The sequence below is a fragment of the Scyliorhinus torazame genome, chromosome 4 (assembly GCF_047496885.1).
Source record: "Scyliorhinus torazame isolate Kashiwa2021f chromosome 4, sScyTor2.1, whole genome shotgun sequence".
Lineage (NCBI taxonomy): Eukaryota > Metazoa > Chordata > Chondrichthyes > Carcharhiniformes > Scyliorhinidae > Scyliorhinus > Scyliorhinus torazame.
In genome coordinates, this window is record NC_092710.1 from 35877972 (window position 1) to 35893350 (window position 15379).

At 46.1% G+C, this 15379-nt stretch overlaps 1 long non-coding RNA gene and 6 other non-coding genes across 7 annotated transcripts in view; 2 read left to right on the top strand and 5 right to left on the bottom strand.

Moving 5' to 3' along the window:
• Positions 1 to 15379, bottom strand: part of LOC140411586 (uncharacterized) — a 362769-nt gene that overhangs the window by 56597 nt on the left and 290793 nt on the right. The window lies entirely within an intron of this gene.
• On the top strand, positions 5801 to 5873 carry trnak-uuu (transfer RNA lysine (anticodon UUU)). Its single transcript has one exon. It is a non-coding gene; the product is annotated as a tRNA-Lys (tRNA).
• On the top strand, positions 7311 to 7383 carry trnak-uuu (transfer RNA lysine (anticodon UUU)). Its single transcript has one exon. It is a non-coding gene; the product is annotated as a tRNA-Lys (tRNA).
• trnav-uac (transfer RNA valine (anticodon UAC)) lies at positions 8132 to 8204 on the bottom strand. Its single transcript has one exon. It is a non-coding gene; the product is annotated as a tRNA-Val (tRNA).
• trnai-aau (transfer RNA isoleucine (anticodon AAU)) lies at positions 10812 to 10884 on the bottom strand. The gene has a single exon. It is a non-coding gene; the product is annotated as a tRNA-Ile (tRNA).
• Positions 13005 to 13078, bottom strand: trnai-aau (transfer RNA isoleucine (anticodon AAU)). The gene has a single exon. It is a non-coding gene; the product is annotated as a tRNA-Ile (tRNA).
• On the bottom strand, positions 13580 to 13652 carry trnak-uuu (transfer RNA lysine (anticodon UUU)). The gene has a single exon. It is a non-coding gene; the product is annotated as a tRNA-Lys (tRNA).

Genomic DNA, 15379 nt, shown 5'->3' on the forward strand with positions numbered 1-15379 from the left:
TCAGTGCAGATGGATCTGGGTGTCCTCGTGAACGATTCTCAGAACAGTATGTACAGCAGATAAACATGAGGCAAATGGAATTATGGACCTTATAGCTAATCGGATGGAGCACAAAGTAGTGACGTGGTACTGGAAAATGTTCAATGCGTTGATGAAACCGCACCTGGAGAAATGTGTAAAGTTTTGGCATCCCGTATTTGAGGACGGATGTAATTGCTTCAGAGGGGCAGGTGAGAGGAGACTCACTGGACTCTAGAGGTAAGGAGTTTGTCTTGTGAAGTAAGATTGAGCAGATGAGGCCTATACTCTGTTGAGATTAGAGGAATGAGAGGTGGTCTAACGGAGGTATATAAGATGATGAAATGAATTGATAAAGTCGAGTGGAGTGGATGCTTCCTCTTGTGAGATATTCTCGGACGAGAGGTCAGTTTTAGGATGAGCGGTTCACCCAGAGTGCATTGCATCCCGGGACTTTGAGTAAATTCAAGGAGGATATATGTTTCTATTTGGTAATGGGTTGCGGGGTTATGGAGAATGGGCGGGCGTTAAGGCAGAGTGGAGATCAGCCACCATGGTATCGAATGGCAGAGCATGTCCGAAGATTTGAAAAGTCTCTTGTTGGAACAAGCTCTTGTGAAATTATGGTGTGGAGAATCCGGCGTTGAATTGGGCGTGGGCACAGTAAGACGTTTTACAACACCATGTTATAGTCCAACAGGTTTGTTTCGAATCACTAGCTTTCGGAGCGCAGATCCTTCATCAGGTGAATGAAGAGGTGGGTTCCACAAACAGACATATGGACAAATTCAATGATGCAAGATGATACTTTGAATGCGAGTCTTTGCAGGTAAACAAGTCTTTACAGGTCCAGACGGTGTGTCTGGGGAGAGGCATAATCACAGGATAAAGAAGTGTGAATTGTCTGAAGCCAGTGCTGTTGGTAGGATTTCGGAAGCCCAGGCTAGATAGTAGGGGGTAAATGCAATGAGACATGACTCCAAGCTCCCCGTTGGGGCCGTACTCTTGCGCTCAGCAGAACTCGGCTGTCAGTTTCTGCTTGGCGTTGTCACGTATCCTAAAGGAAGTCATGGAGAACGCTCTCCCAAAGATCAGAGGCTGAATGTCCTTGACTGCAGAAATGTTCCACGATTGGAAGGGAACATTCCTGCCTTGCAATTCTTGCTTAATGTCCGTTCGTCCGTTGTCGCAGCGTATGCTTGGTCTCGCCAATGTATGACGCCGGCGGACTTCATTTCCATCACCGTATGATGCAGAGGACATTGGCCGAGTCATAAAAGTATGTACCGCATACCTTGATGGATGGTGTTCTCATGCGTAATGGAGGTACCAATTTCGATGATCTGGCAGGTATTACAGAGATTGCCATGGCAGGGTTCTGTGGCGTTGTGGTCGCTGTACTCCTGAAGGCTGGGGAGTTTGCTTCAAACAATGGTCTGTTTGAGGTTGTGCGGTTGTTTGGCAAGGGGTTGTGGGGATGGCCTTGGCAAAATGTTCATCTTCGGTGATGACGTGTTGAAGGCTGTGAAGAAGATGTCGTAGTTTCTCCGCTCCGGGGACGTACTGGACGACGAAGGGTTCTCTGTCGGTTGTGTCCCGTGTTTGTCTTCTGACGAGGTCGCTGCGGTTTTTTGCTGTGGCACGTTGGAACTGTGGATCGATGAGTTGAGCACCTTATCCTATTCTTACAAGGGCGTATTTCGGTGTTTGTAGATGCCGGTTTTCTTCCTCCTCGCCTCAACAGATCCTGTGTACACGGAGGGCTTATCCATAGGGGATAGCTTCTTTGATGTGGTTCGGGTGGAAGTTGTAGAAGTGGAGCATCGTGAGGTTATCCGTGGGCTTGCAGTAAAGCGAAGTGCTGAGGCCACCGTCCTTGATGGAGGTTAGTGTATCCAAGAAGGCAACCAATTCTGGAGAGTAGTCCATGGTTAGTCTGGTGGTGGCATGGAACGTATTGATGTCATTCTGAGGGCAAATAAAAACATATCTGTGATCAATCGCCTTCCAACTCATGGTGTGTGTCTCTGCTGTGGAAAGGCATTGCTGCTTTCCGAATACGGTTGCCCATTGTTAGGTTTGCGTGTCAATGGTTGGCGTTTACAGCACTGCTTCTTTTCACCGGTCCAAAGATGAGCATCAAAATACCAGAGGGCAGGTAATTGGCGAGTGGCAATGAGATAATTCTGAACTTATTTTCTTCCCTACATGGAAAGGGCTTGCTGAACGCCGGTTTGCTCAGCACGGGGAAGGTGGGAGCACAGTGGTATTGTCTCTTGCTAGACAACTAATCCAAAGACCCAGGTTCATACTGTGAGGATCCGACTTCCAATCGCAACACTGTAAATGGGATTTGAGTTCAGTTGACAAACCGGAATGTATTTATTAAAAAATCACTTCCTTTGAGGAAGGAACTCTGCCGTCCAGACCTGACCTGGCCAACATGTCACTCCAAATCGACAGAGATGTGGTTGGCTCCTTAATCGCCTCAGAAATGGCTGAGGAAACCATTCAGTTCAAGGACAATCAGCGATGTGCAGTAATTGTTTAGCAATCTATCGTCACCGATATCCCATGCTTGCAATCAAAATTGGTCAAATGGTCATAACGATTTGGATTATTTAGTACAAATGTGGGGACTTTACAAGTCATATTTCGATAAGTGGACAGGTATTCGTGGATAATTTGACAGTGACTATAAATTGATAGGAATCCGGGGATATGGGAAAGACAGGAATCGCAGGACATCATGATGTTCCTTTGGAGAGCCGGGGACGAGTCCAAATGGTTTCTTTTAGCGCCCTCATTATAATTTGATTCTGTAAATAGTTGAAAAGTTCTCAGCGAAAGTAAAAAAGAGTTTCCCTTGTTACGGATCCCAACTGCACGCAGCCAAGAATATTAGTAAGCACGTAGACTCTGAATGGCTGTTTCAAATAAAGGGGTAAGTCCATTAATGCAGCCGTCACTTCTCCTCTGGTTTCCTTAATTATATTAAAAGCGGCTGCCCACAGGACTCAATAAAGTATTTATAGGCTACAGATCTCACTACCTCTGCCAGTAGGAGCGTGTGTGCAACAAAATGTATATTTTACTGAGTGTGATAACTCTCTTTGACGGTAAGAGATAATAAAACAACATGTTGTTCAGATTGCTTTTCTATTCTTGTCTTTCATTTTAAAACAGTACGAAGTCTACAACACCAGGTTAAAGTCCAACATATTTGTTTCGATGTCACTAGCTTTCGGAGCGCTGCTCCTTCCTCAGATGAATGAAGAGGTACGTTCCAGAAACATATATATAGACAGATTCAAAGATGCCAGACAATGCTTGGAATGCGACAATTAGCAGGTGATTAAATCTTTACAGATCCAGAGATGTGGTAACCCCAGGTTAAAGAGGTGTGATTTGTGTCAAGCCAGGACAGCTGGTAGGATTTCGCAGGCCAGATGGTGGGGGATGAACGTAATGCGACATGAATCCCAGGTCTCGGTTGAGGCCGCACTCATGTGGGAACTTGGCTATAAGTTTCTGCTCGCCGTTTCTGCGTTGTCGCACGTCCTGAAGGCCGCCTTGGACTTCAGGTCTCCTGGCTCTCTTTGAGCCAGGCAATTCTCGAAAAAACTCAAAATGAAAGAGCGTTTAATGAAATGAAAATGAAATGAATATCGCTTATTGTCAAGAGTAGGCTTCAATGAAGTTACTGTTAAAAGCCCCTAGTCACCACATTCCGGCGCCTGTTCGAGGAGGCCGGTATGGCGCGGAAGTTGTTCGGCAAAGGGGAGGTTTCGCTTTTGTAAAGAACAGTTTTGAAGCAAGCGTGCTGGACGCAGCGAACCTTGAGTCAGAATGTTGAGTCATTGAGAGTCAGGAAGTGACTGTCCCAAACCCAACTGGCAATAACCAGTCGCCAGGAACGGGACTCTGTGGGCGGAGTATCGGAGTGAAGAGCCAAAGAGTAGCACAGCTCTGAACTCGCCCTGAATTCAGAGGCGGAGCTGCTGATATGCTGTCCGGATTCAGAAAGTGGCGCAGGGCAAAGGAAGCAGCTGTTTGTTCTGGAGGAGAGGCACAGCCAGAAGATGAGGAAAGAGGGGCAACAGCGGAGCGCGGGGAGCAACAGCGAAGGGGGAATGCGGTCACTGCAGGCGACATCCCGCGCAGCTGGATAGCTTAGTCGGTCGAGCATTAGACTTTTAATCTGAGGGTCCAGGGTTCAAGTCCCCATTCGGGCGATTTTTAGATCCCAATGATCGATGCTGACGTGAACCCATCGAGTGAATCCACTGGGAAAGAAGCCCATCAGCCCATTGTGCCTCTCGTACCCCTCAAACCCCTGTATGTTCCAATCCCAGTTTCCAGCCAAGGACCGTCGCCTTTGCATTCCACGGAATTCAAGATTTCATCTATTCTCCTTTGTGTGAATAATACCATCATTAAAAGGAGAAAGCTCTGTTCATCGCCTTCAGATTGAGAGCTGAATTATTTGCGTTATGCTGATTTATTTTCATTTTTTTGCTGATTTTGAGCTTTTAGGCGAGTTGAATCTGAATTCGGACATGATCAGAAATTGAATTTCATCCAGTCCCAATAAAGAATGCTCTTTGGATCTGCCCGTTGCTGCTGTTCAGTTAAACCACTTTGTTTTGTTCCAATAAATTCCATCACATATATATTTAAATACATTTCACTTTGTTTTCTGAATTCAAAGCCATTCTGCACTCTGTCCCCTGGGTGTCTGTGGCCATTAGCACCCGGTTTCCATGGGTTTCTGTGCCTGGACCTCATCTTTCTTCCTCACTCCAGAGTATAAATATTTCCCACTTTCTCTGTCTGTTCGCTTTGACAAAGAGTCATCAGCCTCGAAACGTGAGCTCTTTGCTCTCCCGACAGATACTGCCAGACCTGCTGAGATTTCCCAGCATTTTCTCTTTCTGTTCTGTTCACATGGAAATTCAATTGGTCACAACTTGTCCAAAGGCAGCAATGGTTCCACTAGAGCTCGAACCCAGGACCTGCTGCGTGTAACGCAAACGTGTTAACCACTACACCATAGAACCAGTTGGAGGCATTGACACTCCTTATATGACTGGAGTTTGTGATTGTTCCATCGCTCCGGAACCATTGTAAAGCGTCTATTTGATGGGAGTGGATTAGCTGTCAACACCTGACTTGCTGTAAAACATGTCTGCGTATGCCACAAAATCGCGTTCAGCTGATTGTGCCTAATTCTTTCTCTTTGAGTCAGGCAATTCTCGAAAAAGACTCAAATTGAAAGAGCGTTTAATGAAATGAAAATGAAATGAATATCGCTTATTGTCACAAGTAGGTTTCAATGAAGTTACTGTGAAAAGCCCCTAGTCACCACATTCAGGCGCCTGTTCGGGGAGGCCGATACGGTGCGAAGGTTGTGAGGCAAAGGGGAGGTTTCGCTTTTGGAAAGAACAGTTTTGAAGCAAGCGGGCTGGACGCAGCGAACCTTGAGTCAGGATGTTGAGTCATTGAGAGTCAGGAAGTGACTGTCCCAAACCCAACTGGGAATAACCAGTCTCCAGGAAAGGGACTCGGTGGGCGGAGTATCGGAGTGAAGCGTCGAAGAGCAGCACAGCTCTGAACTCGCCCTGAATCCAGAGGCGGAGCTGCTGATATGCCGTCTGGATTCAGAGAGTGGCGCAGGGCAAAAGAAGCAGCTGTTTGTTCTGGAGGAGAGGCACAGCAGAAGCAGAGGAAAGAGGGCAACAGAAAAGGGGGAATGCGGTCACTACAGGCCGCATCAGTCGTAGCCCGGGTAGCTCAGTCGATAGAGCATCAGACTTTTAATCTGAGGGTCCAGGGTTCAAGTCCCTGTTCGGGCGATCATTTTAAATCCCGATGATCGACGCTGACCTGAACTCATCGAGTGAATACCCTGGGAAAGAAGCCCATCGGCCCATTGTGCCTCTGCTACCCCTCAAACCCCTGTCTGTTCCAATCCCAGTTTCAGCCAAGGACCGTCGCCATTGCATTCCACGGGGTTCAAGGTTTCATTTATTCTCTTTTGTGTGAATAATACCATCATTACAAGGAGAAATCTATTTTCATCGCTTTCAGATTGATCCCTGAAATATTTGCGTTATGCCTATTTATTTTCATTTTTTTGCTGATTTTGAGCTCTTAGGCGAGTTGAATCTGAATTCCGACATGATCAGGAATTGAATTTCATTCAGTCCCAATAAAGGATGCTCTTTGGATCTGTCCGTTGCTGCTGTACAGTTAAACCTCATTGTTATGTTCCAATAAATTCCATCACATTTATATTTAAATACATTTCACTTTGTTTTCTGAATTCAAAGAAATTCTGCACTCTGTCCCCTGGGTTTCTGTGGCCATTCGCACCCGGTTTCCCTGGGTTTCTGTGGTTATGGCTCATCTTTCTTTCTCACTCCACAGAAGAAGTATTTCCCACTTTCTCTGTCTGTTCGCTTTGTCAAAGAGTCAACGGACTCGAAACGTTAGCTCTTTGCTCTCCCTGCAGATTCTGCCAGACCTGCTGAGATTTCCCAGCATTTTCTCTTTCGCGGTTGTATTTCTGTTCACATGGAAATTCAATTGGTCACAACTCGTCCAAAAGCAGCAATGGCTCCACTGGGGCTCGAACCCAGGACCTGCTGTGTGTAACGCAGACGTGATAAACACTCCACCATGGAACCAGCTGTCAGCAGCTGCACTCCTTCTCTGACTGGAGTTTGTGATTGTTCCATCGCTCCGGAACCTTTGTCAAGCGTCTATTTGATGGGAATGGATCAGCTGTCAACACCTGACTTGCTGTATACCATGTTTGCGTGTCCCACAAAATCGCGTTCAGCTGATTGTGCCTAATTCTTTCTCTTTGAGTCAGGCAATTGTCGAAAAAGACTCAAAATGGAAGAGCGTTTCATGAAATGAAAATGAAATGAATATCGCTTATTGTCACAAGTAGGTTTCAATGAAGTTACTGTGAAAAGCCCCTAGTCACCACATTCCGGCGCCTGTTCGGGGAGGCCGATACGGCGCGGAAGTTGTGAGGCAAAGGGGAGGTTTCGCTTTTGTAAAGAACAGTTTTGAAGCAAGCGGGCTTGACGCAGCGAACCTTGAGTCAGGATGTTGAGTCATTGAGAGTCAGGAAGTGACTGTCCCAAACCCAACTGGGAATAACCAGTCTCCAGGAAAGGGACTCGGTGGGCGGAGTATCGGAGTGAAGCGTCGAAGAGCAGCACAGCGAGAGGAGCAACAGCGAAGGCGGAATGCGGTCACTACAAGCGGCATTACTCACAGCCCGGATAGCTCAGTCGGTAGTGTACCAGACTTTTAATCTGAGGGTCCAGGGTTCAAGTCCCTGTTCGGGCGATCATTTTAAATCCCAATGATCGACGCTGACCTGAACTCATCGAGTGAATCCACTGGGAAAGAAGCCCATCGGCCCATTGTGCATCTGCTACCCCTCAAACCCCTGTCTGTTCCAATCCCTGTTTCAGCCAAGGACCGTCGCCTTTGCATTCCACGGGGTTCAAGGTTTCATTTATTCTCTTTTGTGTGAATAATACCATCATTACAAGGAGAAATCTCTGTTCATCGCTTTCAGATTGATCCCTGAGATATTTGCGTTATGCTGAATTATTTTCATTTTTTTGCTGATTTTGAGCTCTTAGGCGAGTTGAATCTGAATTCCGACATGATCAGGAATTGAATTTCATTCAGTCCCAATAAAGGATGCTCTTTGGATCTGTTGCTGCTGTACAGTTAAACCTCATTGTTATGTTCCAATAAATTGCAATACATTTGTATTTAAATACATTTCAGTTTGTTTTCTTCATTCAAAGCCATTCTGCACTCTGTCCCCTGGGTTTCTGTGGTCATTAGCACCCGGTTTCCCTGGGTTTCTGTGGCTGTGGCTCATTTTTCTTTCTCACTCCACAGTATATATATTTCCCACTTTCTCTGTCCGCTTTGTCAAAGAGTCAACGGACTCGAAACGTTCGCTCTTTCCTCTCCCACCAGAGAGGATGCTGCCAGATTTTCCAGCATTTTCTCTTTGGTAGTAATATTTCTGTTCACATATTAATTCAATTGGTCATAACTTGTCCGAAAGCAGCAATAGTTCCACTGGGGCTCGAACCCAGGACCTGCTGCGTGTAGAGCAGAAGTGTTAACCACTACACCATGGAACCAGCTAACGGCATTTGCTCTCCTTATATGACTGGAGTTTGTGATTGTTCCATCTCTCCGGAACCTTTGTAAAGCGTCTATTTGATGGGAATGGATAAGCAGTGTGCAGCTCAATGGTTAGAGCGTGGTGCTAATCACGCTAATAACGGGTTCGATCCTCGTACAGGTCAACAAGTGATCGGCTTGCCTCATATGTTTGCAGGCAACCATCCCAGTGTTACTGGGGCGGCATTATTACTGGCCTGAAGCAGGGCAGGGACCCTTTTATCTGCTTGAATTCTCTTGGATAATATCTGGCACTTTTTCATTCTTTTACATTTCATTGCAATATTTCAGGCGACTCTGCTCCAGGCAGCGTTGCAAACAGCCACATTACGATGTCACATCAGCCGACCTTGAAATTGCGGCATTGAATAGATCAGCAGCGCTGTGCAGGAATTACTAACCCTGGCTTAAATGCTGCCACCTTCAACAAACCGATTGCTTAACATGCAGTCGTTTGCTGGCTACGCCAAATACATTTGATGCTTCGAAATGTCTTTTTCAAAAAGCCGCACTACCCATTTATAATGTGGTGCTAATTACACTGATGTGGAGATGCGGGCGTTGGACTGGGGTGAGCACAGTAAGAAGTCTTCCAACACCAGGTTAAAGTCCAACAGTTTTGTTCCGATGTCACTAGCTTCCGGAGCGCTGCTCCTTCCTCAGGTAATTACACTGAAACACGTCTGGAACGATCAAAATACCTTAAGGCGAGAAGTATACTTGCTTGCTAATCTATTGAGAGGCGACGCATGATCTCCGTCGGTTAATGTCCTTAACTTGTAAATCCCCGAACCATTTACCCCAATTTAAAATTCAGCTGGCTCATCATCATTTCGTGCTGAAGCAGCAGCCGTTCATTCGGACTAATGTGAGGACGTGTCCTGCAATTGCAAATAATTTGCATGATGTTGAGATGCTGGCGCTGGATACAGAAAGAGGTGTGACAGCAACATGAAGTGTGACAGCAACAGGTTTATTTGAAATCACAAGCTTTGTCAGCACCGTCCCTTCATCAGTTGAAGTGATGAAGGACCACTTTACCTGATGAAGGGAAAGCGCTGCCAAAGCTCACGATTTCAAATCAACATGTTGGACTTTAATATGGTGTTGTGAGACTTCTTCCTGAATAATCCGCACGCACTTTATTGCGGCACGGTTACATTTCGACTGAATTTTGAATTCACAGGGTCAGCTGCTTTTACTCTTTCAATGAAGAAAGCAGTCCAAAGGCTTTTGCGGACAAGTTCTGGGAATGTGAGCCGTAGCGCATCCCGTGCTAGAATAATAATAATCTTTACTGTCACAAGTAGGCGTACATTAACACTGCCTATGAGTTACTGTGAAATTTCGATCATAAAGATGAATATATGAGAAATCTGATGAGGAGAAAGTTTGCAGATTGGGCGATGCTCCAGGCACAATGTGTTCAACAATGCCGAAGCCAGCGTAAGTGTTGGTGAGAAGTTTGTCAGTTGGAAACGTGCAGAAAGTTCAAGGGAAAGCAAACCCTTACGGCTTGCTGGCAACCTAAAGAATGGAATTTACAAAAGGCAAATTCGCCCGATCCAGCTTGTTCGCGATCAGTCAGGAAAGAATACTCAATTCTCCATTCACGACTGGACTAAATTTGGGATCGACATGGTCACACGAGGTGACCGCCAGCATCGCAACATCATGCAAATTATTTGCAATTGCAGGACAGGCGCTCACATTAGTCCGAATGGACGGCTGCTGCTTCAGCACGAAAGGATGATGAGCCAGCTGAATTTTAAATTGGGGTAAATGGTTCGGCGATTTACAAGCTAAGGACATTAACCGGGAGATCATGCGTCGCCTCGCAATAGATTTGCAAACAAGCATACTTCTCGCCTTAAGGTATTTTGATCGTTCCAGACGTGTTTCAGTGTAATTACCTGAGGAAGGAGCAGCGCTCCGGAAGCTAGTGACATCGGAACAAACCTGTTGGACTTTAACCTGGTGTTGTAAGACTTCTTACTGTGCTCGCCCCAGTCCAACGCCCGCATCTCCACATCAGTGTAATTAGCACCACATTATAAATGGGTAGTGCAGCTTTTTGAAAAAGACATTTCGAAGCATCAAATGTATTTGGCGTAGCCAGCAAACGACTGCATGTTAAGCAATCGGTTTGTTGAAGGTGGCAGCATTTGAGCCAAATTACTGGCAAGAGGGTTAGTAATTCCTGCACAGCGCTGCTGATCTATTCAATGCCGCAATTTCAAGGTAGACTGATATGACATGGTACCGTGGCTGTTTGCAATGCTGCCTGGAGCAGATTCGCCTGAAATATTGCAATGAAGGAGACGTAAAACACAGTTCACAGCGACGTGAATTGTAATCTGCAGGAGTTCGCTATTGATTAGGAGACGTTGGACACATTTGTGACACAGAAATGTAAAAGAACGACAGTTTCTCAGAAAAAGTGGCAGATACTGTCCAAGAGGCGCGAAGCAGTTAAAGGGGACTCTGCGCCTCCGCAGCGGAGTCAAAATGCCGCTCCAGCTTGCCGGAAAGGTGTAGATTATTTCACTATGTGGTTACGTCGTTGGCCAGTACGGGGATCGAACCCGCGACCTTGGCGTTATTAGCACCACGCTCTAACCATCTGAGCTAACGGCCCATTTATGCATTTTGGGCTGGAGTGACCATGCCGTTTCCTAATTCACTCCAGTCCTGAATGGTGGGCTCGTCTGACATGTTGCGTGGCTATTTCCAACATTGCCTGGAGCAGATTTGCCTGAAAATTGCAGGAATTGGAGGTAAGACTTTGTTCAGAACGACGTGAATTGTCATCGCTGTAGACTAGGAAACTTTGGAAACATGTTACCGACACGTTTGTGGCGCAGAAATGTAAAAGAATGAAAAAGTGGCAGATATTATCCAAGAGGAGTCAAGCTGATTAAAGGGAGCCTGCGCTGCCTCAGGTCAGTTATAATGCCGCGACCGTAGCACTGGGCAGGTTGCCTGCAAACATATGAAGCAAGCAGATCATTTCGTGAGGGAGTTGTTTTGTTGACCCGTACGAGGATCGGCCCCGCGACTTTGGCTTTATTGGAACCACGCTCCAACCATTGAGCTAACCGGCCATATACAGATGATGACCTCGTGTGACCACGTCGATTCCAAATTTAGTCAAGTCGTGAATGGAGAATTGAGTATTCTTTCCTGACTGATCACGAACAAGCTGGATCGGGCGAATTTGCCTTTTGTAAATTCCACCCTTTAGGTTGCCAGCAAGCCGTAAGGATTTGCTTTCCCTTGAACTTTCTGCACGTTTCCAACTGACAAACTTCTCACCAACACTAACGCTGGCTTCGGCATTGTTGAACACATTGTGCCTGGAGCATCGCCCAATCTGCAAACTTTCTCCTCATCAAATTTCTCATGTATTCATCTTTATGATCGAAATTTCACAGGAACTTATAGGCAGTTATAATGTACGCCTACGTGTGACAGTAAAGATTGTTATTATTCTAGCACGGGATGTGCTACGGCTCACATTTCCAGTACTTGTCCGCAAAAGCCTTTGGGCGGCTTTCTTCATTGAATGAGTAAAAGCAGCTGACCCTGTGAATTCAAAATCCAGTCGAAATGTAACCGTGCCGCAATAAAGTGCGTGCGGATTATTCAGTAAGAAGTCTCACAACACCATATTAAAGTCCAACAGGTTGATTTGAAATCGTAACCTTTGGCAGCGCTGTGCCTTCATCAGGTAAAGTTGTCCTTCATCACTTCAACTGATGAAGGAACGGCGCTGCCAAAGCTTGTCATTTCAAATAAACCTGTTGCTGTCACACTTCTTGTTGCTGTCACACTTCTTTCTGTATCCAGCGCCAGCATCGCAACATCATGCAAATTATTTGCAATTGCAGGACAGGCGCTCACATTAGTCCGAATGGACGGCTGCTGCTTCAGCACGAAATGATGATGAGCCGGCTGAATTTTAAATTGGGGTAAATGGTTCGGCGATTTACAAGCTAAGGACATTAACCGGGAGATCATGCGTCGCCTCGCAATAGATTTGCAAACAAGCATACCTCTCGCCTTAAGGTATTTTGATCGTTCCAGACGTGTTTCAGTGTAATTACCTGAGGAAGGAGCAGCGCTCCGGAAGCTAGTGACATCGGAACAAACCTGTTGGACTTTAACCTGGTGTTGTAAGACTTCTTACTGTGCTCACCCCAGTCCAACGCCCGCATCTCCACATCAGTGTAATTAGCACCACATTATAAATGGGTAGTGCAGCTTTTAGAAAAAGACATTTCGAAGCATCAAATGTATTTGGCGTAGCCAGCAAACGACTGCATGTTAAGCAATCGGTTTGTTGAAGGTGGCAGCATTTGAGCCAAATTACTGGCAAGAGGGTTCGTAATTCCTGCACAGCGCTGCTGATCTATTCAATGCCGCAATTTCAAGGTAGACTGATGTGACATCGTACCGTGGCTGTTTGCAACGCTGCCTGGAGCAGATTAGCCTGAAATATTGCAATGAAGGAGACGTAAAGCACAGTTCAGAGCGACGTGAATTGTCATCTGCAGGAGTTCGATATTGATTAGGAGACGTTGGACACATTTGTGACACAGCAATGTAAAAGAACGATAGGTTTTCAGAAAAAGAGGCAGATACTGTCCAAGAGGCGCCAAGCAGTTAAAGGGGACTCTGCGCCGCCGCAGCGGAGTCAAAATGCCGCTCCAGCTTGCCGGAAAAGTGGAAATTATTTCACGGTATGGTTATTTCGTTGGCCAGTACGGGGATCGAACCCGCGACCGTGGCGTTATTAACACCACGCTCAAACCATCTGAGCTAACCGACCATGTATGTATTGTCGACTTTCCCTGCTCTCTGCCCTGCTTTCTCGGGTCTTGCTTTACACACTCTCACTTCCTGCCTTTTGTTTCCGTCCCCACTGACTTCCTACATCGGTTCCCATCCCCCTGCCACATTAGTTTAAACCCTCCCCAACTGCACTAGCAAACTAGCAATCATGTCAGAATTCAGATTCAACTCGCCTAAAAGCTCAAAATCAGCAAAAAAAAAAAGAAAATAAATCAGCATAACGCAAATATTTCAGGGATCAATCGGAAAGCGATGAACAGAGATTTATCCTTGTAATGACGGTATTATTCACACAAACGAGAATAGATGAAACCTTGAACACCGTGGAATGCAAAGGCGACGGTCGTTGGCTGAAACTGGGATTGGAACAGACAGAGGTTTGAGGGGCAGCAGAGGCACAATGGGCCGATGGGCTTCTTTCCCAGTGGATTAACTCGATGAGTTCAGGCCAGCGTCGATCATAGGGATTTAAAATGATCGCCCGAACAGGGACTTGAACCCTGGACCCTCAGATTAAAAGTCTGATGCTCTACCGACTGAGTTACCCGGGCTGTGAGCAATGTTGCATGTAGTGACCTCATTCCCCCTTCGGTGTTGCTCCTCTCGATCCGTGTTGCCCGTATTTCCTCTTCTTATGCTGTACCTCTCCTCCAGAAGAAACCGCTGCTTCCTTTGCCCTGCGCCACTCTCTGAATCCGGACAGCATATCAGCAGCTCCGCCTCTGGATTCAGGGCGAGTTCAGAGCTGTGCTGCTCTTCGGCGCTTCACTCTGATACTCCGCCCACCGAGTCCCTTTCCTGGAGACTGGTTATTGCCAGTTGGGTTTGGGACAGTCACTTCCTGACTCTCAATGACTCAACATTCTGACTCAAGGCACGCTTGCTTCAAAACTGTTCTTTACAAAAGCGAAACCACCCCATTGCCTTACAACTTCCGCGCCGTTCCGGCGTCCCCGAACAGGCGCCGGAATGTGGCGACGAGGGGCTTTTCACATTAACTTAATTGAAGCCCACTCGTGACAATAAGCAATTTTCATTTCATTTTCAATTCATTAAACACTCTTTCATTTTGAGTCTTTTTCGAGAATTGCCTGGCTAAAAGAGCCAGGAGTCCTGAAGTCCAAGGCGGCCTTCAGGACGCGCGACAACGCAGAATCGCCGAGCAGAAACTTATAGCCAAGTTCCCACATGAGTGCGGCCTCAACTGAGACCTGGGATTCATGTCGCATTACATTCATCCCCCACCATTTGGCCTGCGAAATCCTACCAGCTGTCCTGGCTTGACACAATTCACACCTCTTTAATCTGGGGTTACCACATCTCTGGATCTGTAAAGATTTAATCACCTGCTAATGGTCGCATTCCAAGCATTGTCTGGCATCATTGAATCTGTCTATATATATGTTTCTGGAACATACCTCTTCATTCACCTGAGGAAGGAGCAGTCCCCGAAAGTTCGTGACATCGAAACAAACATGTCGGACTTTAACCTGGTGTTGTAAGACTTCGTACTGTGTTAAAATGAAAGACAAGAATAGAAAAGCAATCTGAACAACATGTTTTTTTATTATCTCTTACCGTCAAAGAGAGTTATCACACTCAGTAAAATATACATTTTGTTGCACACACCCTCCTACTGGCAGAGGTAGTGAGATCTGTAGCCTATCAATACTTTATTGAGTCCTGTGGGCAGCCGCTTCTAATATAATTAAGGAAACCAGAGGAGAAGTGACGGCTGCATTAATGGACTAACCCCTTTATTTGAAACAGCCATTCAGAGTCTACGTGCTTACTAATATTCTTGGCTGCGTGCAGTTGGGATCCGTAACAAGAGAAACTCTTTTTTACTTTCGCTGAGAACTTTTCAACTATTTACAGAATCAAATTATAATTAGGGCGCTAAAACAAACCATTTGGACTCGTCCCCGGCTCTCCAAAGGAATATCATGATGTCCTGCGATTCCTGTCTTGCCCATATCCCCGGATTCCTATCAATTTATAGTCACTGTCAAATTATCCACGAATACCTGTCCACTTATCGAGATATGACTTGTAAAGTCCCCACATTTTTACTAACTAGTCCAAATCTTTATGACCATTTGACCAATTTTGATTGCAAGCGTGGGATATCGGTGACGATCGCTGGCTAAACATTTACTGCACATCGCTGATTGTCCTTGAACTGAATGGTTTGCTTCTCCATTTCTGAGGCGATTAAGGAGCCAACCACATCTCTGTCGATTTGGAGTGACATGTTGGCCAGGTCAGGTATGGACGG